The following is a 27546-nucleotide window of genomic DNA, read 5'->3' on the forward strand; positions in this document are numbered from 1 at the left end:
GAGGGAGTTTATACTTAAATGCTTCTAATGTATATGTTTAAAGGTGAGAAAACAGAATTTTCCTGATACAATAAAATGTGATTTTCCACTATAATCAAAGTGAGGAAGTCATTAGAAACAAAACCGTGGTCCTATCATACCTTTTATTCCTTACATATGCAGGTGAAAAAGCTGTTGATAAGAGTTTTGAGGAAATAGTGCCTAATATCTGGTGATAACTGGACTGACCATGAACTGTCTTGAGAAGTCTATACTTTCTAAATGAAAACAGAATTAGAACCAATTACTGCACTGTCACATACACAGATTTGATTATTTAGGAGTTATGAATTACATGCAAACATGAAATTGATGAAAAAGTAGGGAACTTATTTAATTAACCCTTTTTTCTACAATTGGTCATATATATTATGTATACTTTTTCTCCTTTACTTACTTGTGTATAAAGATGTGATTACTCATTATTTAAGATAAGATTTTACCCAGGAAACTGTTCGTTCAAAGCTACAAAAAGATTACATGTCTGAATGAGTAAGGCTAAATTACTTTCCTGATCGATTTTAGTAACTTAGAATTCCACCAAGAATAGCAAGTTCTTATTTCTCCACAGATTGCATCCACGTTTTGCAAGATAAATTGAGACACAATAATGTGGTCTTTAAATGCTGTTTGAATTAGGAATATACACGATGGGTGAGAGTCAGGTGGAGTGCTCATGATGACTTTACTATAATGGAGCCTCAACCTCATATCCCTATCACACTTTGAAGGGTTGCTCTGAATACACTAAATTTTAACTTTCTGTAGTTTTAGGAACATGTATGGCTATTGATTATATTCTGTTTTTCTTAGCATATTTGTTTTTAATCATTAGTGGAAAAAATGAGGTGGTACATGGTACTCTGGGATGACCACCCTGAATATTTTCCCAATTCACAATAGAGAGGACACCCCTTTTCTGTCCTATCTTCCACTAACTCCAAAATTAGTAAACAATATTTGATATCAAATATTTCTTTAATGATGGTCAATATGCATTTGAAGGAAAATGTACACATTAAATACATTAAAGAGAAAAAATCTGACCTTCCCACTGCAGACCTGGTGCACATCCAACGCATTACAGACTCAGTAGGGAGCTGCAGCCAAGGACTAGGACCCATTGGTTGGTCATGTTCTTACACATTTGCTCTCCTAGCTCTGGTGGAACCCTCGCTGCTGGGCCTCTTTATCTGAGGTCTTGGGCAGAGGTCCTCTTCAGACGGCTCTACCAAGACCTCCTTAAGGGTGGGAAGAGGAAAAACTTGAAGACACATTTGCCTATTCAGACTCAACAGCTGGTACGTTCCCCCTCTTAGCCTTTTGCCCTCACTACCAGCCCTTTGACCCGACAGTCCATAAAAGAATATCAAAAGGTGAAATAATTCAGTCAATCATTAAGACATCACTAATATTTTCTCACATTATTGACAGGAAAAGTTATTGCAGTTGCATTTTTATGTCTTTCATAGATAGGGAATCTGTAAGTTATCTGAGTGTGTGTGGTAGAAAGAATCCTGAGCTGTTCCCATGGTCTATATCCCCTGGCATTGCTTCCACGATTAGGATATTCCATAAGGCAAGAGTTAAGTGATTGTGAAGATGTCATGAAGATTCCAGTTAGTCGGCTGTAAGTAATCCAGGAGAGATTGTCCTGCAATGGCCTGACTTAACCAGAGGGTAGACCTTCAAAAGAGGACTTAGGCCTTCCCTCCTTTAATTTGTTCAATGATTCACTGCTTCTTCAATAGCATATTGTTTAGTCTCCACATCTTCGTCCCTTTCTCAGCTTTTTTCTTGTAATTAATTTCTAGCTTTATAGCATTATGATAGGACAAGATGCTTGTTATTATTTCAATCCTCTTAAATTTGTCGAGGCTTGCCTTATTTCCCAACGTATGGTCTATCCTTGAGAATGTACTTTCCACACTTGAGAAGAATGTGTCTGCTGTTTTTGGATGGAGTGTTCTATATATGTCTATTAAGTCCATCTTGTCTAGCTTTTCATTTAATTTCACTGTCTCCTTGTTGATTTTCAGTCTGGATGATCTATCCATTGATGTGAGTGGAGTGTTGATTTCCCCTACTATTATTTGTTATTATTAATATCTTCTTTTAGGTTTGTTAATAGTTGCTTTATGAACTTTGTTGCTACTGTGTTGGGTGCATAGATATTTTTAAGTGTTATTTCTTCTTGATGGAGTGGCCTTAATACCTCTACCAACTTGAGTTTTTTGATGATAGCCATTTTGAATTCATTCTCATTTAGGTTACATATTCCTGTGTCCTCAGGACTGAATTCTGAGTGCTTGTCATTTTCTTTCTGGTCTGGAGATTTGATATACTGTCTGATGTCATTAGAGGAGATAGGTTGGGTCTTTTGCATTCTGATATTATTTGGTTTCAGTTACTGAGTATTGCCTCTGGATGGGGGTTGAAAGCTGGGTATTCTGAGCCCGCCACCTTCAGCCGAGATACCAGGCACTGGGCAGGTTGCGGGAGGGGCACTTTTTCCGGTGTGCTCTCAGGGCTTTCTCACTTTCACTATCTGGTCTCCTCAGGTGTTGGCTTAACGATGTCACCCCCCCTGCAAAAGCTTTTGCCCCATTAGAGGGCTTCCCTCTAGGCTGCAAGGGCACTAGTGAGTCCTTGGTGATCCTGCAAATGAGCATCACTTCCCCCATTCCTTCCCTCACAGAACCTCCCATGGTCATGGATCACAGTCTTTAGTTGAGGGGCGAAGTTCCCTCTTACCCTGTTCCAGCTCATCCGACAGGGGCTCCAGCCTCTCTGCTCTTCATCCATTGTGTGGCTCTGTGTCTCTCTGTCATTTTTTTTCTGTTGTGTTAGGAAGTGATCTTTTGGAGTGTGGATGCCCCTTTTCGTTGTATGTTGGAGGGGAGGGAGTCCCTGGAAACTTCACTCTGTCATCATGCTGACATCACCAGCTCCTCCCTTAGGCCGTCCCTGAGGTCAGAGAGACTCTCCTGCTGGCCTTGAAGAAGCAGGCTAGCATGAGTTACTCAGGTACAAGAAATAAATTATTTCAATGACTACATGAGCTTGGAATATGACCCTGAGCCTCAGGTGAAACTGTGCCCCGAGCCAGCACATGGATTGCCACCTTGTGATACCTTAAGCAGAATACCACAGATTAGTCACACCAAAATTCTTATTCATATATACTATGAGGTAATAAATAGTTGTTATTTAGAGCTGCTAAGCTTGTATTAATGTGATATTCAGTGAAGGAAATAATATAGTGGGGATGTTACAACGGAGTTTTAAAACAACAGTTTAAGGCATAGTGATTGTTTCTCATAAAAACACAAGATTCTTCAGAATTGCATTAAATTTTATATAAATATCATTACAACAATACCTATAATGATGTCTCACATGATATATAGAAAATATCTAGACTTCATAAAACCTAGATTTTTTTTTTTTTACAAAATTGATCACTTTTACGTGCAATACAGTACATGACCCACATAAGGGTCAAGATGTCTAAGGATGAAAAATCCAAACTTTCAGGATTCTTGTTCACATTTCAGTCTCCCATGTAGAAGGCTGATGTCTGTAGAAAAACGAAATAAATGGGGGTTCCCAAAACTCTGATATCCTGAAGGAGGATGGTGTTCATTACAAGATAGGCTCAATAAGCCTAACCACCAGTCTAATACCTGTGTTATCTACTGGATAAATTTTATTAATTTTTATAACAATCTCATATATATAGCTATAACTTTCAATATAATTAACTTGATCATTCATTTTTACAAGTTGACCAATTTGAGATATGATATTAAACTCCTCAGAATTCTTTGATTGGCCAAAGATAAAACTATTATATGTTAAAAACCACAGAATGTTTATAAATGCTCTGTGGCATTATGGTACTATGTGGTATTATGATGAGTAAATACCTCTCATTTTTTAGCTAGTATGGTATAAAACAAACTATACAGTTACGCATATTGTGTTGCAACAAATATTTACTTGTAGACATACTTCAAATTTCCATAACAAAAGAAATATATTATTTGAACAAGCAAGCACAGAGACAGTTTTTCACTTTCTACATCTTGTACACTTGCCTATAAATCTATTGATACAAATATGGGTAAATATTCTGTGCTGAATTACATGAGTTAAATATCTAAATTGAAGAATAAAGCAAAAAATGTAGAAAAAGTTAATTATGCAATTTTATCTCCAGACTTGCCCTTCCCTAACACCTCTATGAATGCTCTGGCCGCTTTCTTGCTGTAGAGGCTGTAGATGAGGGGATTCACCATGGGTGTAAGAATAGCAAAGAAGACAGACACCATCTTTTCCTGCATGGGGGAATGATCAGAAACAGGTTGCACGTATATGAACATACCAGCTCCATAGTACATTCCCACCACCATGAGGTGGGAGGAACAGGTGGTGAAAGCTTTGCGGCAACCCTGCCCAGATCCCATGCAAATGACAGCCAGAATAACGTGAACACAGGAAGCAATGATGACTGCTACAGGGAAGAGAAGCATAATAACACAGCAAATAAATATTCTTTCAAATAGCAATGTGTTACTGCATGAGAAAGTGAGAAGGACAGGGAAATCACAGAAAAAATGGGTATTTGCCAGGCACCACAATATGAGAAGGACAATGCAAATGCAATGAGAATTATGCCATCAAGAAAGCCAAAAATCCAGGAAGAAACAACCAGATTACCACAGACTTTCTGGCTTGTGAGATTTGAGTATTGTAATGGGTGGCAAATGAGAAGATAACAGTCATAGGACATTGCAGCCAACAGGAAACAATCAGCTCCAAGCAGGGACACAGAGAAGAATATCTGGGCACCACAAAACTGGCCAGAGAGATGCACTTCTTGCCAGACAAGTAGTTGAAGATCATCTTGGGTACAGTGGTGCAGATGAGCGTGAGGTCCATGAGGGACAGTTGGCTGAGGAGGAAGTTCATGGGAGTGTGGAGCCGAGTGTCCAGGTAGATGAGGAGAACCATGGCAGTGTTTCCCATGAAGGCCACTGTGAAGATGACCAAGACCAGAGAGAAGAGAAAGATGCAGCTGGGTCTGTGACTGAAAATTCCCAGCAGGATGAACTCAGAGTTGGAATTCTGATTCTCCCATGCCACGATAAATATATTCACTGTGGAAAATACAACATGTGAGAAATGGCTGGGATTGTGTTATGGAAATGTCAAGGACTTCCAGCCTAGATCACCACTCTTTATGATATTGTCTACACATAAAAAGTTATTTCTCTTGGGGCTGGTCTCATGATGCAGCAGTTAATTTCGCACATCCTGCTTTGGCGGCCCAGGGTTCGCCAGTTCAGATCCCGGGTCTGGACGTGGTACCACTTGGCAAGCCTTGCTGCGGTAGGTGTCCCACATGTAAAGTAGAGGAAGATGGACATGGAAGTTAGCTCAGGGCCAGCCTTCTTCAGCAAAAAGAGGAGGATTGGCAGCAGATGTTAACTCAGGGTTAAACTTCCTCAAAAAAAAAGTTCTTTCTCTGGATGTGATTTTTTTAAAATTCTAGACTAAGAATATTAAACCTTATTTTTAGCTTGATGTGACTTTAAATCTAAAACATGAACCTAACAGACATAAGAAAGTTCCAAAAATGCATATAGTCTAATTTTAGCAACCAGTCAGCTCAAATATGTACCATGGATAATCCCTTCAGAAATACGCTGAGTCATCAGAAGACTCATGAATTCCTTGGAAATCAATGGCATTTTCCACGGAACTTAGCATATCACACTATGATTCTAATAAAAATTCCGTCTACCAAGGTGCAGAGGGAAGCATGTTTTAGTGAAAGTGGGATAAGATTAGTCAAATGCCAGATAAACAAAAGACATTGAGAACTCATCAATCAGAAGTTCATTAAATAATACATATTGCTAATAACGGTGAGGTGTGGTGGAAGTAGTTCCTCACCAATATGTCCATCCTTTATTCTATCTCTTAAGACCAGGTGAATCCATGAGACATTGTTGGATTGGCCATTTTACCGGAGAAGCAAACTAGAAGAGAATGCAAGAACATAGCTCAAACATCTGGAACAGGCTATTTTGGCTGTGTAACTTTAGACAATTAATTTCTCCAAGCCTTATTTTTATAGTGTGTAATTTCTGGTATTTGTTAATATATATAGTGCAGCGTGTTAAGACTAAATGAGATCACACTTATAATGTGTGAACATTACCTGAAATACACTGTGTACCATAGAAATATTTTTAAATAAATACTATTGGAGGGATTTATTTTAGATTATTCTAATTTATATAAAATTAATCTCTTCCACTCCCTTAGCAAGACTCTTCTACACAGTAGCATATTTTTAATTTTCTATTTTTTCACCTATTTCTCTTTTTTTCTCTTGTCACTCTCTTCATTGATCAAGGCATTGGCTTCCTTTCTATCCCTTTGCATGAGCTTTTCCTCTTCTGGGAGCAATTCAGAGAAGTGTGCCTGATATTTTGGTTTTAACTTTTGGGAAATAAAAATTTCCTTGTGGTTCTGCCAAATGGATTAAAATTGTGCATTTTAGTTTACAAAAACTCTGATTTAAAGCATGACATTATAATGCTATTTCTTACCTGTTTTGTACCACTCTATAGCAAAAGCAAGCATATTAGCCTAATACCATTTAAAATGCTCCATTATAATAGATTTAAAGCTAATTAAAGTGTAATGAACATGTTATCATGCAACCAAGTTATATCAATAATCAAGTAATTATCAAGTATAATTTGGCAATATTATACTGTTGTCTCCTGACATTTGTATATAGTTCTTATGGTAGTGAAACATATATATTGAAAAGAGTGTTGAGTGAATTCATCTTCAACGTACCATGGATAAAATTTTATAAATGGCTAAACCTATGCAACTATCACGCAAATAAAAATATGGAACATTTCCAAAGGATTTCCTCATATCCTTTCACAGTCCATCCTGCCCTAGACATAACCTATATTTTAATATCTATCTAAAAGGCTTATGTTTTGCCTGTTCTTGATTTCATGTACATCCTGGAGTTCGTTCTATTTTATGTGCACAGAAATGGAACCCATTATACTCCTGACCTCTGCACCTACCAACTCATTGGCTCAGCTCCCCTCCAGCCATACTAGCCTCTTCATCTCTGGAACACATTCAAATGCTCTAATCCAGGGTGTTTGCACTGGCTGTTCCCTCTGACCACCCTCTGTGCCTTAGACCAAGTCCCTCACTGCTTTCAGGCTCTTATTCAAATGCTTTCCACTTCATAGAGCTTCGTGGCCTCTCTCTACATAAGCTACCTACCTTGCCTTTTTTTTCTACTTGGCATTTCTCTCATCTAAGACTATACTAGTTTTTCTGCTTTTTGTCTGACTCTCCTCATTAGGACGTAAATTCCATCAAGACAGATTTAGTGAGTCACATTCATTAGATACTTAGTGAATCAAGACATTTGTTAAAGGAAATGCTGGTGTTTTTTCTTTTGTGGTTCAGATATTGTCCTTTCTTCTCTAACCCTCTCCTGCAAAGGGGGTGGTTGCTTTAGGACTTCACACAACTCAGTGTGCTGGCCTGGATGAATGAGCAAACTTTATGATGTGGCTGTAGAAACAGATTGTTGATCTGGAGGCAACAAGTGCCAAAAGAAGAAAAGCTTTCCCGGGCTGCTTATATTACACTAGAAGCCATAATACCTCCAGGCAGTCTGACCAATGTAGCTCCAACAGATCTTTGGATATTTTTGTTTCTAGTAAATGTCTCCTTTCTGACTGCACTGTATGCGGAGGTAGGAAAGAAAGGGATGGTGGGGGTCAGGTCTGCATCTTTTTCAGTAAAAGTCTTTCACTTAATGTCCCTCTCAAAGCTACACTTTTCATTCTCATCCATTCTTCCCAGGAGATTTCAAGGCAATCTGAGCCCTTACATGGAAAATATTTCTTGTCAGCTTCCTCTTTTATTCATGTATTTGTGCGGGGACTTTTATTTATTCATCCACTGATTTCTATCTGCTTTCTGTCACTCTAATGTTTGCTGACATCTCTAACCTGCTAATTACTTCTTACCATAATTATTTTAAAAAATTCATTTCTCCTGGCATTCTAAATAACTAGAAGACTATATATAAAGTTTAAAACACACCTCTCTATTTCTATTTACCATATTCCAGTGTAATAAATTGTTATTCTAAATGGCCCCCCACTAACCTGTGAACAAATGGCAGGGCTGTCCTGTCTCTTTCACCTTTATATCCTTCTAAACTCTATCTGAGCGTTATTCATCTATTGCATGAATCTAACAACTCAACAATTCTAATAGATATTCACCACGTCCTAAAGTCTTAGTATATTCCAAATTCTCTTAGAAATGTTTCTCATATTTAGAATGCTTGTCTAGAAACCCAGTCCTTATTGTGTGGATAACTACAACACGTCACTTAATTTTTTTAAAGAATCTTTACTTTTTTCATTCTTTCTGCACACAATTCCCATTTAAAACCTTCTAAAAGCTTAGTCTGTCATTCATCCTTGTGCAACACTACATTATATGCCACCCCTAAAAAAACCCAAAAACCTAGAGGCAATAATTAAGATTGCAAAATGCTTATGATTTTTTCACGCTTATTGATTACTTACGTCGTCACCTTCTAAACATTTGACATTTTTTTCTTCTACAAAATAAAGTTTCAAGCAATTGTGCCACATCCTTGAATTATACACAGAATATCAGACTAATCAACTTTTTCAAGTTGGACTTATATTACATAATTAATTATTTTTTTGTGTGTTTTCACTGAGGAACATTAGCCCTGAGCTGACATCTGTTGCCTATCTTCCTCCTTTTTTTCCTTTGCTTGAGAAAGATCAGCCCTGACCTAACATCTGTGCCAATCTTCCTCTATTTTATTTTTGGGTCTCTGCCACAACATGGCTGATGAGTGGTATAGTTCCGTGGCTGGGATCTGAACCTGCAAACCGGGACACTGAAGCAGAGTGTATGAAACAACCACTAAGCCATGGGACCAGCCCCCATAATTAACTAGTTTTTAAATTAGGAGATCAGGAGTGCTGAGAAAGCTTTGCAGCCTGAGGAACTCCATGGACCGTATATTTCTTTGATCTGTATTTATTTGTATTCTTATTTAGCTTTTTGCCTAACTGGAGCCATATACTGCTTTAAGCCTCGATCCTACTCACATAGCTGGGATCATCTAGGAACTGAAAGGTTACTGACATCCTGCAGTTCATTCTGTGTCCAAACCTCCAAATAGAATTTGCTGGAGCAGCTTATAGAAGATAAATTGTTTAATGGAGCACTGTAATCATTTCCTGCTGTGCTGCTGTGTCTCCATTATTAACAAATGACTGGAGCTGACTCTATAATTAGGTCTCATTTGCCATCTAAGATTTTCTCATGGCTCCATTTTACAACCCTTGTGCACTAAAAAACTGGTATATTTTAACACTATACCTCTTCACTCTCTGTCCACATAAGGAAAATCATCTCTTCATTTAGTCTGTATCAGAACTCTCCTAAAGAATCACAGTGTGGGACAGTAGAACAAATCAAGACTAACTGGTCTCTATTACTGTCAGGAAGATTTTGATAAATTTAAGACTCACAGTTTTGAATTGTTATTTCTCAACAGAGAAATGCAATATTTAACTTTAGTAAGCAGAGAGGTGGAGACTATATATTTTTCTTTTTTTATGATTTGTTGTTTCTTAAAATTGGACACGAATATGAAGATACATGAATACAATATTTTATTATGTTATATTTTATCAGCTCACTTTTTCTCAAAACTAATGTCACAAACTCTCATTTCCTTTACTGCCCTATCACAGGAAACTGGCATGAAGAATCTTTCATGGTCGTCAAGGCCTTTATTTCCAAACCCAATCAACTCAGTCTCCCCCAAGTGAAACATATGTATGCAAAGCCTTAGTCAGTAATACGATATTAGGAATAATACATTTATTTTTATGTATTCAAATATATATATATATGTATATAGGGAGAGAGAGAGAGAGTGCATGATGGCTTGGTAGAGGTGTTAGAGGTATGCTTTTAAGAGACAGTGCACATTATTTCACTGTTATGTGTCATGTAATAATTTCCTCACAAGCTTATTAATATCATGAATTCTCATCAAATCTTCAAAGTATGAAATAAAGAGCCATGGTTTGACACATTGCTGACTTTATAAACATACAACACAGCTGTAGTTAAACAGGTAACTTATGTTTCTTTTACACTTATATTTACAGGTCAAAATGGAAATTGAAAATAGTGGGGTGGACAGAAGAGAGGAGGAGAATCATGTTGTCTGAGTAAAGCCAGACACAGCCACGTAATATTGAAAAGCAGCAAATAATGAAGGAAAAAGTCTTGGAGTTGAAGATAAACTGAGAGGACTAAGAAATAAGGAAGAGAAAAATGAGGCAAGAGGGAGTTGACTGAATGCAGATTGGGCTCACTGAGCCCAAGTGTCTGCCCTGAGTGTGCTGCATTCTGCCAATGGATGTCACATTCCCACATCCAAATACAGACACAAAAGCTAGGCTCTATGTTATAGATAAAATGGCATGCAAAAACTGTCCTTGGCTCCTGACAGAAACTTCAAACCTCTTCTCACAGAAAGGATTGTGAATGCCTTTTGAAAAAGCTCATCAGTACTTTTTAAAAAAATCTTTTTATTTGCATTTTCACTTCCTGACATTATGGATAAAACTAATTTTCTCCTCTTTCATGATCTAACACTACTTTTGGGTTTTTCCCAAAGCATCATTGGATTGCATCACTCTCCTTCTCAAAAGGGTTCACTGGTTCAAATTTGCTGCAGAACAGACTTTCATGTCCTCACTGATCTTGTTTTGAGGATTGCAGAAGGTACTGAAGCCATCTGTTCTCTGTTTCTCAATACAAACTGCGTTTCTACTTATGGATCGAAGAGACAACACACAAATCTGAGCTTAGGTCTCTTCTCAGGAGGTTTCTCTCCTTGGAGTATCTTCCCTCTTCCACAGTCCGTTGCCTGTCCAAATCATATTTCTCCTTTAAATTCCAAGACACATGCATCTTTCTTCATTCCAATTTATATAAGATTAATTTACCATCTTGAAAATGTGAATCTTATTCATATTTAAGATTAAAATAAAATTCTGTCACTTTCTAGATTAATGGTATAAACTGTTAATATTTGTTTCCCATGTATCTCCTGGCTCAGTCATATATTAATGACTCAGTTTTCACTTTTTTCTTTTCACCTTTTGTCATTTTGAATTAGTATTTCACTATTAAATCCAAAAGTTTACACGACAAACAGGCAGTTGGATTTCTCATTTTAAAATAAAATGAAGAGAAACACTCATTGTGCTTTGGGCATTATTACCATTAAATCAAGCTCTGTTCAAATGCACCAATTATTTTCAAACTGACAATTCAAGTGGTTTCCTTCTGGGAATCATTTGACTTGCGGTTTCAGCACACTTCTAATTTATTCTTTTTTGGAAACTTGTCACTTGTGGTTATTCTTTCCAGATTCCAGTACTGATTGTCTTGTCACTATCTCCAAATACCATACATTTTGTTAATTTTTCCTCCTTGGAATAATCTGATATCCCAAGATCTTTAGATGTGTCCTCCTCCTCTTTGGTTCATAATTATGATGACTGGATCTATATGTCTTCACTCATTTTTTTCTGAATTCTAGATGCTACCAAATGCTTGCTATTTATATATTTTTGATAATCCTTCCTCATCTCATATTCACCATGCTCAATTCAGAATCATTATCTCCTCATTAATCCACTTCATTTTTAGTATCTGCTTCAACTTCTAAGTCACCCTCCTTATTGTTAATGATGTTCTCTACCTGGGAGTTATGAAGGATAGGAACAATATTCTAGAAGGGAAATATATTTGGTTTTTGCAAAGAAATGCCCAGTTGCATGCAAGAATGCTTGGACTATTTTATATTCTCATAGCTTTGTAAACAGAAAGAGCATCTTCTTTCATCAAAATCATTTGATTTTTTTAATCTTCTGTGAACCTGTTTGTAAGAAATTGTTTTTCATTCTTACAGTAATATGCATTTTCCCTACTGATTTGGATAGTTGTCTCCAGTATTTCCTGGCCATTCATATTTCCTCTTCAATAAATTGCATTAAAATCATTGTTATCTCTCATCAAAGCAAAAAGATAGGAATATAATATTGTATTTTTTCATATAGATTTCCAGTTTTCACAGAATCGTGTCTTGAGTTACATCCTTTCTACACTGATTTACAATGCTATTTATCATTTACAAAATTCCCATACATGGAATATCTGTTTCAAGTCATTAATTGAATCCATTTATATATTACAGTATTACCTAGTTGTTAATTCTATGGCTTAAAAACAAATATTTGTGTCATTGAAGATATCTCTTGTTTTACACTTCTATTTTCTTAAGACTTAAGCATTGCCTAAATTTTATCTTCCATCTCAATTGCTTAAACCTAGGCTATTTTGTTTAAAAAAGCAAATAATTTTGTGATAAAATCACATATGTTAGGCAACTTGTTACTCATAACTAAAAGCAATTTTTAAGTTATTTGGATCGTTTTCATTATTCTGGATATTTCCAGGAATTCATTTTGTATAAACATCCATGGGCACAATTGCTGAGAGATATTTTATATGCAAATATAAATTAACTGCATACCAGTAGATTGCTCCCAAGATGCTAATATCAGGCCATGTTTCAAAATGCAGTTTAGAATATTCTTACCTGCCCACGTTTTGCACTAATATTATTCAGCTTGTGAAACTTTCCTATTCTAATACAAAGTGATATTTCATTGATGTCTAATTTTTATTTCCCTGATTTGTAATTAAACTGGGGTCTCTTCAAAGGTGATTTCTTATTTTAGATTTTATTGGTTTGTTTGTTTTAGGCATGTAAATTATCTTCTTTCAGTCTGTATCAGTGTGCTCACCTTGGCCATGATGTCCTTTACTAGACAAATATTCTTAAGTTGAATTAATTAAATATTTATTTTATCTTTGATTGTCAAAAAACCATCCATTCTTCCTTATTAGAAATATATTATTTTATATTATGTTCAAACAATTCTATAATATAATATCACTCAAGTCTTAAATCAATCGAGTCTAATTTCTATGTATGTTTAAATAGAAATATAAATTTATTTTTCTCTATATACTGTGAAAGTTTTCTCCCTACCAGGTAACAGTAGTTTATGTCCTTTTAATATGCAGTTCCTCCTTTATCAGATACTAAGTTTCTATATATCCTAAGTTGGATTTTGAAATCAACTGTATCCCAATAGTCTTTTTGTATTTTATTATGATAACTAAATATTTTCAAAAATTGTGTTGAATATACTTAACATTGTTATAATATTGTGGTCCCATCCTTCAACACAGAATTGCTATTTTTCCAATCATCTTGCATGTCATTTATTTTATCCATAGAGGATTTTTTGTATTCTAAATTACATTAATTTATCTATATCCTATACTTATCTTTTTATTGTAAATGGCATTTTACTTTTTATAAGTCATCACTGCTGGCATGGAGAGAATGTTCAGTAATTTTGTAGGCTGATCTTGATAAACTACCTTCTCAGGTTAATAGAGTGTCTGTTGATTTTTTTGATTTTTCTAGTGAGATGATCATTTCTCTAAAAACCAACTGTTTTCTGAATCTTAAATCTCATATTTGTCTTTACTTTGTTTTCTTTCCCTGTTACCAAGGACATCCATTACAATGTTAAACTGTTGTGCAGTGATCATTACCATCTTAATCCCAATCATACAGTTAATATATTTTAGTTTGTATATAATCTTTGGTAAATTAAGTAATTTCCATTCTATTACTGGTGTTTTCAGACTTACTATGTTAAATATGCACTGAACATTATTAAATTCCTTTTGATTTTTCTGCTTTGAAAATCATATAACATTCTTCATTTCCTCCAGTAATATAGCAACTTACGCTAATGGATTTTCTGATAGTAAACCATCCTTGCCTCACAGGAGCAAATCCCACTTGTCAGAAATTCAAATTGTTAAACTATTTGATTCATAGTTTCCTAGTGTATGTGTTTCCGTTCTTTATAGAACTTCTAACTTTCCTATTTTTTAGAGTTTTCTTTTGCAAATATAGCTATTGTTTTTTAAATTGTTTGCATATTTCTGCTTTTAATTTGTGAATTATGCAATTAGTAGTAGAAATTGGGATTTTTTCTATCATTTTCACATATTTCAATTTATTTCCCATTCTTTTATTTTTTATCACTCTTTTTTCCTGTTTTATAATATATAGAGTTTTTCTTCAATTTTTTTGTTATTGTTATATTTTGAATTTTTATCATTGCCTTTCTTTACAGAAGATTCGTGCACATTTTCTTGTGTCCTTGTTGATTTGATAATTCACTTAATTGTATACCTTTCCTAAGAAGACAAGAGCTGCAGTTTATGGTACTGTGAAGATTTTCTCTTTACTGCCACTCACACAATGTTAACATACATGGTATATTGGTTTTGGACTTTATACATTAATAATAATCTTTAAAAACATATTTTCTTTCCAAGTACATCTTCACTTAAATCCATAATAGAGCTCTAAAGTCAACCTGGATGATGTCATGAACAAAAACCTAAGTGAATGTGGTAAAATAGATAAGAATTCTTATAAAATGAAACCATTTCTATTTTCTTAAAATTAAACCTGCAGCAGTTGGGGCTGGCCCCGTAGCCGAGTGGTTAAGTTCGTGCGCTCCGCTGCAGATGGCCCGGTGTTTCGTTGGTTCGAATCCTGGGCGCGGACATGGCACTGCTCATCAAACCACGCTGAGGCAGCGTCCCACATGCCACAACTAGAAGGACCCACAACGAAGAATATACAACTATGTACCAGGGGACTTTGGGGAGAAAAAGAAAAAAAATAAAATCTTAAAAAAAGAAATTAAACCTGCAGCAATTTTATATACTTTTTGGTAAGACATACATGTATTTAAAAGTATTAGTAAGGACTTGAATAGAGCACACCAAATAATGAAATTTTGGAGGAAGATGGGACAGTCACTTGGTGAAAAACAAATAGATTTATCATTTTATTAATATTTATTAATTAATATGTCTTTAGTCAATCAATAGAAAACAAATATAATATAATATTAATATTTATGAATGCAGGGAGAGGTTAATAAAATACTTGTTATTCTAAACTTTTCTGCATTTTAATTATCCTAAAATGTTGTACAAAACTAAAGGAATGTAAGCATTCTCAGAGATTGCCTCTTTTTCAAAATACAAATTTTTTCAAAAAGATCCTATTCATTGACCCTTCACTCACCCAGATGTCCAACATTTATATTCAATTCTTTATAAAATGTCAATAATTTTCATGTTTTCTTTTTTTTAAATTATTTTACTGAGGTCACATTGGTTTATAACACATGTAAATTTCAGGTGTACTTTTTTTATATTTCAGCTTGTGTATAGATGCCATTGTGTTCACCACCAAAAGTCTAGTTTCTATCCATTACCATGCATATGTGCCCTTTTACCCCTTTTGTTCTCCCATCGTCCCCTTCCCCTCTGTTAACCATCAATCTGCTCTCCTTATGTATGTGTTTGCTTGTTTATCCTCTACATAAGAGTGAAATCATACAGTATTTGTCTTTCTGTCTGACTTATTTCACCTAGCATAATACCCTCAAAGACTATCAGTGTTGTCAGAAATGTCACAATTTTATCTTTTTTCATGGCTAAGTAGTATCTCATTGTATATATATACCACATCTTCTTTATCCATTCATCCATTGTTGGGAACTTGGGTTGTTTCCAAGTAGTGACTATTGTGAATAATGCTGCCTCACCTTCCTAAAATATTTTTATTTTGTGTACTGCTGCTTTCTATCATATTATCATTTTCTCTGACCTTTTTTATTCTTTTTCCTTTTATGTGCTGCATTGGGTATTCTTTGCCTAAATTCTTTATGTAGATTATTAGTCATTAATATTTGCCTTATTCTTTCTTCTAATATATGTATCAAATGGTATAATATCTCTTTATAAGACTACATTTTAAATGTTTAAGTGTTTTTCTTATTATTTCATTTCAAAGTATATGTAACCTATTTTAATTTGTAAGTTATGTTGAATTTTCCACAGAGTATTAAAATCTGTGCCATTTTACAACTTCTCTCCTTAAAATTTGTCAAAGTTTTGTGTTTGAACCAGTAAAACACACTGCATAACTCCCAATGCTAGGTCATAAAAGGCAATACACTTTCTGCTTCACTCACTGGAATGGCCATTCATGAAACATTTTAGCAATCATGTAAAGAGTCTGCCCTTAGGCCACCAGGTTCTGAAAAGATCCAGGCCACAGGGAGAAATCAAGGATAGGTGCTTTGGCCAACAGCTCCAGCTGATGTCCAAGGTGACAGCCACATCAGCTGTCAGACATCTGAGTAAAGATACTTCCAGTTGATTCCAGCTCCCAGCCACAGAATCTTCCTAGATATTTAAGAACAGAGAGAACCCCTTCCCCACTATGCCCTGTCTGATTTACTGAACAATAGAATCCATAAACATAAGTGGTTTTATTTATTACACAGCATTATTAACCAGAATAGGCTTTATTACCAGAAATCGAGTGATACAATAAAAATAAACTAAAAATATGCATTGGTAAAAGTTGGAAAGATCTGGAAGAGACTGTTAGCAGAAGCCTAAATGGCCTCAAGAAGTATGCTAGCATAGGCTTACAGGTACTCAAGGGGTCTGTCAATGAGGACTTAAGGAAAAGTAAGGGAAATGTTATTAAAGCTCAAGGGAAGGGGACTCATTTTATACAGTGATATAAGGTGTCAATATTTTGTTATCCATGGTAAAGGGGAATATAGAAAATATACATAATTAGCATGATAATATAACAAGTTTCCCAGGCAGAATATTGCCATTTGACCTTTCCTTATCGTCTACTACAAAAGGAGAAAGGAGAAAATGAGCTAAAGAATAAACTTTCAAATTTAAAGGAGTCAAGACTTGCTGGGTTAAGAAATAAAATTACCATTTCCAGCCTCTTCAGATGGCAAAGGATTCCTGTAATTAAGAAAAAGCCCAGGCCAAATATCAAATCCAAGATGGGAATATAAATTATCTTATTAAGACCCCGTAAAAACCTAAGGAAATAACTCATATAACGCACAGCACATAGGCAGAAGGCTTTCCAAAATCTTAAGGGCATAACCCACAGATTTTCTGTGGTACATGATGAGGCTTCTAAGACCTTAGGAGGTCTGTCCCACAGTTGACTCATAGTGATCTCAAGGTACCTAAAAGCTTACCTTGAAGAGATTGATACTTGTGGTTCTCTCTAATGGAGTAAATGCCGACAAAATTCATAGAAAACCCACAGAGCTTTAAACATATATTTTCTGGCCAGCATGGACTAAAGGGACCTGTGCAGCAATGCATTAGCGTTTGCTGAAGACAGGTTTGCCCTTTGCCCTCAGCTCCTGGAAGGGAACCTCTAAGCCTTTCAAATGTACTGTCTGAAAATTTTCTTTCTTTTCCTGGGGCCTTTGGGCCACATGAGATAGTCTGTGTCAACACTGTGACTTAAGGTGGGAAGCCCTGCACCACGCAGTGTCATTGTGACCTCAAGAGGGGCTTGAGACCAAGTTAAGCCACATATGCATTTATTGTTATTGATGTGATTGAACCCAAATTAAAATTCTTGTCATGAAGTTTCAGATAGGCTTGCTTGGTTACAATATTCTGTGCATGTGGCCACACATCAATACTGGGAGAAGTAAGTAAGAAGAACTGGATGACTCCATCAGGAGGGGACAACTGGAAGCTGGTGCCTGCTCTCTCCTGGACCCGCTGTATGCCACTCCTCCTTTGTCTGATTTTAACCTAGATCCCTTTTACTGTAATCAAACATAACCACAGGATAATGGTTTTTCTGAATTCTGCGACTATTTACGGCAAAGTATTGAACCTGAGCATGGTTTCAAGGACCCTCAAACTTGCAGTTGATGTCATAACTAAAAGTGGTCTTGAGGACTCCTGTTCTGTGCAGGAACAGAGACATTATACAATGAAGAGAGGCTTTTAGACACTTGACTGTTGTGGGAATCTGACTGAAAATTCTGCTCTGTTGAAAAGTCAGTTTATTTATTCAAAAGAAGTAAAGACAGAGAGGAAAGACCCAAGAACTCAGAGAGGGAAGCCACAGGCTGTTGAGAAGTATTCCTGGACCACAACACTGAGCCTCAACTAAGAGGCATGTGTCTAGCTGGACTTCAGAATTGCCATGACCAGTGAGGGCTTCATGCCTTCTTTTTTCACCATTGTTGAACAGATGTGTCTTTGGCTGTGACCAATGCCTGTCCTGTCATTAAATAGCATGTGTGAGAGGGCAGGTAATTTTCTCTTTAGTTCACAAGTCATCAGATAAAAAGATGACACTAGAGCTGACACAAGCAGCTGTGCCTGAGATGTGGCATTTCTCCCTGGATTTTATTTATATGAAGAGATCCTAGAACTCTACACTGATGAGGCTGGTGCTGAGGTTTTATTTGAGGGGGGTGGGTTTTGACAGAGGAATGAGTATATTTTGCTTTGCAGTAGGAAATATTCAGCCGTGAACTGTGGTAGATTAGGTTTTCTAAAAATCGGTACAGCTATATCTCCCAGTCACAGCCTTTCTAGAAACTTACTGCTTCCCCCTCAAGAGGTAAAATGTACGTCTCCCTACACTTGCATCGGGCAGGCCTTTAAAATTGCTTTGAACAAGAATGTGCCAGAAATGATGTTCTATGATGTTTGAGGCCATGTCATAATATATTGTGTATTCCACTTTGTTCCTTCAGTAATACTTGATCTTGGATATTTCAGCCTCTCTGTAAAATCTACTTCCCTGAAGCTTTTATGATGGGAGCAATCTAGCCACCTGCAGAGAGAGAGAGAGAGACCGAGAGATTCCCAGGCATCCTCCAACTGCTGCAGAAGCCTGCTGTTCCAGTGCCTGTCACCACCTGGCCACAGGAGGTACTCTGCACTGGGACCTCCCAGATGAGTTCTTCCTGGATTCCTGACTCAGAAATTATGAGATCATAAAATATAGTATTGTTTGAGCCACAAAGTTTTGGGGTCATTGTTGCCCAGCATCAGGTACTTGGAAAAGAAAAGTTTTCTCTTGGAAACTTCATTCATGGATGACTCACACACAATTTTTTATTTTATTTGTTTACTTTCTATTAAACAGTTGTATTTTATTTGTAAATTTTTATTAGTGTTCATTATTTTTTAATTAAATTAAGAAACTTCAAATATTTTTTGAAATCTTCTTGTATAGTTTAAGTATCAAATACTGTCCACCTTATAATATTTCTTGGAAAGTATTGCCTCTTTTAATATTTTTCAAATTTTGTGAATCTTCATGGAATATTAATGTTTTCTTACTTATAGAAACTACTTCTACTTTTTTCCCTTTCTTAGTAGATTTTTGATAATTTATTTTCAGATTTTATTAGGTATAATTCAATTTCACTAATTTTCATACATATTTTTGAGTCATTGTCACTTCTGTGATAAAAGATATATATTCAATAAACATAATTGACACCAAAAAGAACCAAAAGTAAGAGAGGTTAAAAGATGAAGTGTTGTATTGCAATAGATAATGGTAGGAAAAAAAATGTGACTATATATCTAAACTAAGTAATCTTAACAAACTTACATATTTCTTTTTTTCTTAATGAGATATAGCTGATATATACAAAATTGCACATACTTAGTGTATACAAGTTGATGAGGTTGGACATGTGTGCACACCCATGAAACCATGGTGTGATAATGAAAGAACACATTCTTTTACAACAAATAAGAAAATAGGAATCAAACCAAGAAATGCACTTTTCCTTTCACAGCATACCTTTCATTCATATTTTATGATATTCTAAAGAACAGATAATTTTCATATTTATTTTTTAATGAATAAGGAACAATATTTTTATTCTTTCTATAATATCAAATTTGGCTTTTCAAGATTAATTGACACTTTTAATTCTAAGTTTTTAAATATTTGAACAGTAGATAAATATAGAACAGAAATTTAACATAAAATATTTCTAAAGGTAACCTTTTTGGCTTTTTAAAACTGAAATTTTTAGTGAGAGCTCTTACCTTGTCAAAGCATGAATGAGGATCTCTTATGCATAATATCAGATCTTTTACCCAGTGGTATAGTCAGATAATCCAAAATCTTCAGAAAGAAAATATTTCAATATATGATTATTTTAATTATTCATTAAATTTATATCAGTTATATCTATATAATCTCAAGCACTTATCACTGAAGACTTGGATTTCACTCAATAATTTAGAGTGTCATTATTAGTTCCATACAGTAGATTCTGACTCCTATTGACCCTACATACAGCAGAGAAAACCCTTCTTGGTCTTTTTGCACCATCCTCTCACCTTCTGGTGCCATATCAGACAATGTTCTTCTGCTATTTATAGGGTTTCCATGGCCAATTTTATTGCCAGTGGGGGGTCAGGTCCTTCTTCCTAGTCTGTCTTAATCAAGAAGCTCCACTGAAATCCATCCAGCATGGGTGACCCTGCTGGTATTGGAAATGTCAGTTGCATAGCTTTCAGCATCACAGCAACATGCATCAACAACACTATGGCAACTGACAGGTGGGTGGTGTGGCTCCCTGACTGGGAAATGAACCCAGGCCACAGTGCTGACTGTACCAAATCTTGACCATTAGACGACCATGGCTGGCTAATTTAGGGTGAGCCTCAGTAATTTCCTATACATATCATGAATAAGACAGTCTTTTTCATGATTTTCTTGATGATACATTTTATTTGTTTAATTCTAAGGCTGTAGATAATACGGTTTAAGAATGGGGGGATTATGGAGTAAAAAAGAGAAAGGACTATGTCCTCAATGTGGCAGAGGTTGCAGGTGGCATAGGTATATGTAAAAGCCTGAGCTGAGGGAGATAGACACCAGGAGGATGTGAGGGACACAAGTAGAAATGGCCTTTGTTCTGTGTGCTTTACTTGGACACTTGAGCACAATAGAAAATATGTGAATGTAAGACCTGATGATAAATATAAAGACAGCCACCATGAATTCCAAGACCAGAGACAGCAATCACCATCTCATGGCTAAAGGTGTCAGAGCAGAAAAGCTTTTGTAGAAAGCAGATGCCACAGAAAAACTAACAAATAACATTGGACTGATGGAAGAGCAGCCAGAATGTGTTGACAGCATGCACCTCTGCATAGGCAGAGGCACTGAGTATGGAAGCCACTGTCATCTGGATGCAGAATTGAGGGTGCATGGTCACAGGGTAGTGGAGGGACTGACAGCCACATGGTGGTCATGGGCCATGATGGTGAGGACAGAAGCTCCACATATACAAAGAAAACAACTAGAAAGAACTGAGCTACACATCTCACCTTTGAAATTGTCTTGCTGTCAAGCAGGGAATTGATGAGTGAATTAAGAGAAATTACAGAAATGTAGCATGCAGCCAAGATGGACAGATTCCTAAGGAAGAAGTACATGGGTGTGTGAAGACTTCTGTCAAAAGTGGTGAAGGTAATAATGAGAATGTTACCCATTAGAGTTAACAAATACATCAGAGAGAAGCATGCACCACCTGTAGTTCCCATACATCGGAAAACTCCATGAGGAGAAATTCCATCATCATGATGGAACTCGGATCTGTGGAAGGCACAAGTTGTACCTGGGAAGTAAGGAGAGAAGTCACGAGCATGTGAAGAATCACATTAGGGAAATGTTTCTTAACTATTTTTTGTCTTGACCTCTATCTAATTCTAAACTCTATTGATGTCTCTAATATTTTTGAAGGAAAATTCAGTGGTCCTCCATTAGCCTACATGACCTTCTTCTTATTCCTTCTGTAGTAATGGAGTGACAATCACAACCTAATTGTTCATAAACAACATATAAATGTTCAACATATAGTTCTATACATTTCCAATTCCAAGGCAATGTTATCATAGTCACGTTGGTAGACGTAACTATAGACAGATTACATGAATATAGTTGTGTTTGAAAGGAATTTTGGTGGTCATGTTGTTGAACAGTGGGTAATTAGAATGAAATCTTTTGGTCATTTTCTAGCCTTACATTTTTGTTTAAATTTCAGATGATATTAAAAAATCTGGAAATGGAAAAGTGACTTTGTTTTTAGAGCTAAACTTTTATGCATAAGTGTCAAAATTATCTTCTGTCCCTGACATAAAATATTAATATCATTTGGAACTATACCTACTTTAATATCTCAAATTGATCACAACGTCATTGCCTGATACATTTCCCCACACTGAATCTACTCCTCAGTGAAATTTTTCTATTAAAATTTTATATTTCGTTATTTTTCTAGTCATTCACCTCTCTTTTTAAAGAGAGAATGAATAAGCCAAGTATTCATGTTTCCTTAGAGACTCTTGAAGCTACCCCTGATATTCCCTTATTATCTTCTCCTGTTTTCACCTTTCAAAACTTTTTTGATTCTGCTAGCTGAAAATCAAAATGAAACAGCAAAATTATGGTACAATATCTCTTAATACTAATTTAACTTTTTTTCCGCTAAATTAATAATTTTTCTTTTTCTTATTTAATCCAGTTTTTACAACTAATTTTGTAAATTTTCATCCTTTGTTTCTGAATCACTTAACAACTTTGTTGGTGTCATCACATCTTTATTGTTTATGCCATCAGTCCTCAGTTTGTTTGGTTTATTCACCAGTGGCAGTGTTAACCAGCTTTTCTCTTGACTTAACTGTGTTAATTGTATTTTCCCTGATTTCCTCTATCACTCTTTTACAACTCTTTCTTTGAGTTTCCTCAAAATAACACTAATAATAATAATAGTTATAATAAAACTCTGACAATTGGAGCTACAAATAGCTAAAATGTCCAGAGCTAAAATTACTATACTTCACAGTTTATTTGAAATTAAAATTCTCCTAAATTCTGCTCAAAATTGTACAATCTAGACCCATTCATTGACCAATTCCTTCAGACATCATTTTGTTAGTATCCTCTACAATGAACTTATGAAACATGATACATATGATGTCTTCGTAGACAACCTGAGCTAAAGTCATGAACTTTTTTTATCACATCAGCTATATGACATGTTTCACAAGCTGCTTCACATTGAAAAGCCAGCAGATGCTTTGCTCCATTTCTTTTGTTGTGGTTGTTGTTTATAAGTTGCTCAATGATTAAATTGTATGTGATGAATAAATGAAAAATGATAAGATATACTGGAGTAGAGATCTCGTCAAGATGGCAGCATAAGCAGACTCTGAACTCATCTCCTCCCATGAATACAACCAGGTTACAACTATTTTTTGAAAAATTACCCTGGAGAGAAAACTGAAAACTGGATAAAAAGAACCTCCACCATAAGGGACAGTCCTGACTAAGGCAGAAGAGGCAGAAATTCCTGCTGGAGAGGAAAATAACCATCTTTGGGAGCAGCAGAGCTTCTCAGCTGGCCAGGCAGGAGACACCCTAAGGTACACAGCATTCCCTGGAGGAGTGAGGTCTGGAGCAGGGGCGATACTGCTATAAGCATCCTTCAGATTCAGCCCAACTGAGGTGAGGGTCTTACTTTCTGGCTTCACTGGTTATTAGCTGCAGCAGGGATACCCCCCAGAAAAGCTATTGGCTGAAAGCCAAAAAGACCCGGGTCTTAAAGGGCCCATGGACAAACTCAGTCACTGCAGCAACCTAAAATCACCAGAGAGAGTGCTGACAGTCCTTTGGTGAAATAAGACTTACCTGGGGGACACTGGGGGCATCTTGGTGAGAGGAGGTAACTTTCCAGAGAATTGAGACATTGGTGGGGGCAATTGTTCTGACCTGGTTGTGGTGGGCTAACACAGACCCCAGTTGGGGTGGGGGCCATTGAGTTTCTTCCCTTGGCCTGTTAGCCCAGGGTTCTGCCACACACACTAGAGCAGAGATTTAATCCAGTTCAGCCAGGACAGGCAGCCCTCCCTAGGGATTGGCCCCACCTAGCAGCAAGCCCTCAGGCTACTTGTCAGCCTGCATAGACTGGGTGTCTTTATCCTTTACAGGCAGGCAAGTATGTCCACCTCTGTGGGACAGGGCCTGTGTGAGGAGGAGGTGAACTCTGGGGGGGCATTGGTGGAGAGGTGGAGGCCTCTGCAGTGGGGCATTGGGGTACAGTCCAGGGGGTTGGGAAATGTGCATGGACCAGGACTGTGTTGACCTTGGGTGGGATCCTGTTGTGGGTGAGGCTTATCAGCAGATAGAAGACCAGTGCTTCACAAATAGCCATAAAAAGAATCAGCTCCACCTTCCAAAGGCTGAAACAATTGAGTGCTCCTGTACCTAAGGCCAGCCCCACACAGCTATACTCCTATGAGAACTGACAACAGCCTTGTAGGCTTGAGGCCTATAGCATCTGTAAGCCCCTGAGCCTAGCAACCAGCTACACTGGGTACCAACCCAATTAGGAGTGTGCTGATAGAGTTTGTAGCCAACGGTGCTGAGGCTTCCCAAATCAGATTTACAAACAGCTGGCCAGGAAAGGAAAGACTAGATTCCCTGGGTACCTGCAGTAAGAGTAACCCTGCCACAACAGAAGGACACAAGTAGCCCACAAAGGGGTCAGTCCTGGATCATTTAGACTGGTGACAAGAGGGAAGCACACTGCTGAGCCTCATAAGGCATCTCATACATAAGGCGCCTTCTCCAAGATCAGGAGGCATAGCCAACTCACCTAATACATAGAAATAAGCACAGAGAAAGAGGCATAATGAGGTGACAAAGGAATACTTTCCAAACAAGGGAACAGGACAAAACCCCAGAAAACAGACTAAATGAAACAGAAATAAGCAATCTATTCAACAAAGAGTTCAAACAAAATATCATAAGGATGCTTACAGATATTGGGAGAAGACTGGACGAACACAGTGAGCTCATCAGCAAAGAATTGTAAAATATAAAAAAGAACCAATCAGAAATGAAGAATACAATACTAGAAATGAAAAAGTCACTAGAAGGACTCAATAAGAGAGTAGAGGATGCAGAAGAACAGATCAGCGAGCTAGACAAAAGACTAGAGGAAATCACCCAAGCTGAACAGGAAAAAGAGAAGAGAATTAGACAGAATGAGAACAGTCTAAGGGAACTCTGGGACAATATCAAGCACATTAACATCCTCATTATAGATGTCCCAGAAGGAGAAGAGAGAGACAAAGGGGCAGAAAATTTATTTGTAGAAATAATAGATGACATTTTCCTTACCTTAGGAAGGAAACAGACATCCAAGCACAGGAAACACACAGAGCTCCAAAGAAGATAAGCCCAGAGAGGCCCACACCAAGACCTATTATAATGAAAATGTCCAAAATAGAAGATAAAGAGAGAATCCTAAAAGCAGCAAGAGAAAGGCCACAAGTGACATACAAAGGGAAGCCCATAAGGCTATCAGAGGATTTCTCAGCTGAGACCCTATAGGAAAGAAGAGAATGGCATGACATATTTAAAGTGCTAAAAGGAAAAAAACCTACAGCCAAGAATACTCTATCCATCAAGGTTCTCATTCAGAATGGAAGGAGAGATAAAGAGCTTCCTAGACAAGAAAAAAATTAAAGGAGTTTATCACCAAGAAACCAATTCTACAAGAAATACTGAAGGGACTTATTTAAGTGGGAAAGAATGATCACAAGTAGAGATAAAAAAAAAATCTCAAAGAACAAAAAAAATAACACAGGCAATAAAATCACTTATAAAGGTGAAAATATAGTAAAAGGTAGCAGATCAACTACCTGTGAAGATAATATGAAGGTTAAAAGACAAATGCACTAAAATCACCTATTTCAATGATAAGAGGGTAATGGATAAACACACATTAAACGAGAGACTATATTATTATTTCCAAAACATAAAATCTTGGAGGGGGGGAGTGAAAAAGCAGAGCTTTTAGAAAGAGGTCAAGCTAAAGAGTCTATCAACTCAATATAGACTGTTATATACATAGGATATTGAATAAGAGCTCATGATAATCACAAATAAGAAATCAAACATATTACTAAAGATAACCATCAAATCACAAGGGAAGAGAGCAAGAGAAAAAGAAAGGACCAGAGAAGAACTACTAAAACACTCAGAAAAAAGTGACAAAATGGCAATAAATACATATTTATCAATAGCTACTTTAAACGTCATTGGACTAAATGCTCCAGTTAAATGCAATAGGGTGGCCAATTGCATAAAAAAACAACACCCATGTATAAGCTGAATACAAGAGACACACTTCAGACCTAAAGACACTCACAAACTGAAAGTGAAAGGATAGAAAAAGATATCTCATGCAAGTGGCAAAGAAAAGAAAGCAGGGGTAGCAATACTTATATCAGACAAAATAGGCTTTAAAACAAAAACTGTAACAAGAGACAAAGACGGGCACTACATAATGATAAAGGGAACAATCCAACAAGAAAATGTAACACTTGTAAATATCTATGCACCCAACAAAGGAGAACCTAAATATATAAAGCAAGTATTAATAGACATAAAAGCAGAAATAGACAGTAACACAATAATAGTAGGGGACTTTAACATTCCACTTATACCAATGGATAGATCATCCAAACAGAATATCAACAAGGAAACACTGGACTTAAATGACACATTAGACCAGATGGGCTTAGTAGATATATATGCAACATCGCATCCAAAAGCCACAGAATACACATTCTTTTCAAATGCACATGGAACACTGTCCAGGATTGATCACATATTAGGCCACAAAACAAGTCTCAATAAATTTAAGAAAATTGAAATGCCATGCATCTTTTCTGACCACAAAGGTATGAAACTAGGAATCAACTACAGGAAGAAAACCAGAAAAGCCACAAAAATGTGGAGATTAAACAAAATGCTACTGAACAACCATTGAGTCAATGAAGAAATCAAAGGAGAAATCAAAAAACTCCTGGAGACAAAGGAAAATGAAAATATGACATGCCAAAATCTTAGGATACAACAAAGCAGTTCTAAGAGGGAAGCTTATAGCAATTCAGGCCTACCTCAACAAACAATAAAAATCCCAAATAAACAATCTAAAAGAGCATCTAAAGGTACTGGAAAAAAGAAGAACAAACAAAGCCCCAAATCGAGAGAAGGAAGGAACTAATAAAACTCAGAGCAGAAATAAATGAAATAGAGACTAAAAAATCAATAGAAAAAATTAATGAAACCAAGAGCTTGTTCTTTGAAAAGATAAACAAAATTGATGAACCCTTAGCTATACTCACCAAGAAAAAAGGAGAGAAGGCTCAAATAAATAAAATCAGAAATGAAAGAGGAGAAATTACAATGGACACCTTAGAAATACAAAAGAGAAGACAATATTA

At 36.4% G+C, this 27546-nt stretch overlaps 1 pseudogene; it reads right to left on the bottom strand.

The window, feature by feature from the left end:
* Positions 1-4241: 4241 nt before the first annotated feature.
* Positions 4242-6696, bottom strand: LOC138923028 (olfactory receptor 2M3-like; annotated as a pseudogene).
* Between the last annotated feature and the right edge of the window lie 20850 nt (positions 6697-27546).

Source organism: Equus caballus, unplaced genomic scaffold (assembly GCF_041296265.1).
Source record: "Equus caballus isolate H_3958 breed thoroughbred unplaced genomic scaffold, TB-T2T haplotype2-0000440, whole genome shotgun sequence".
Lineage (NCBI taxonomy): Eukaryota > Metazoa > Chordata > Mammalia > Perissodactyla > Equidae > Equus > Equus caballus.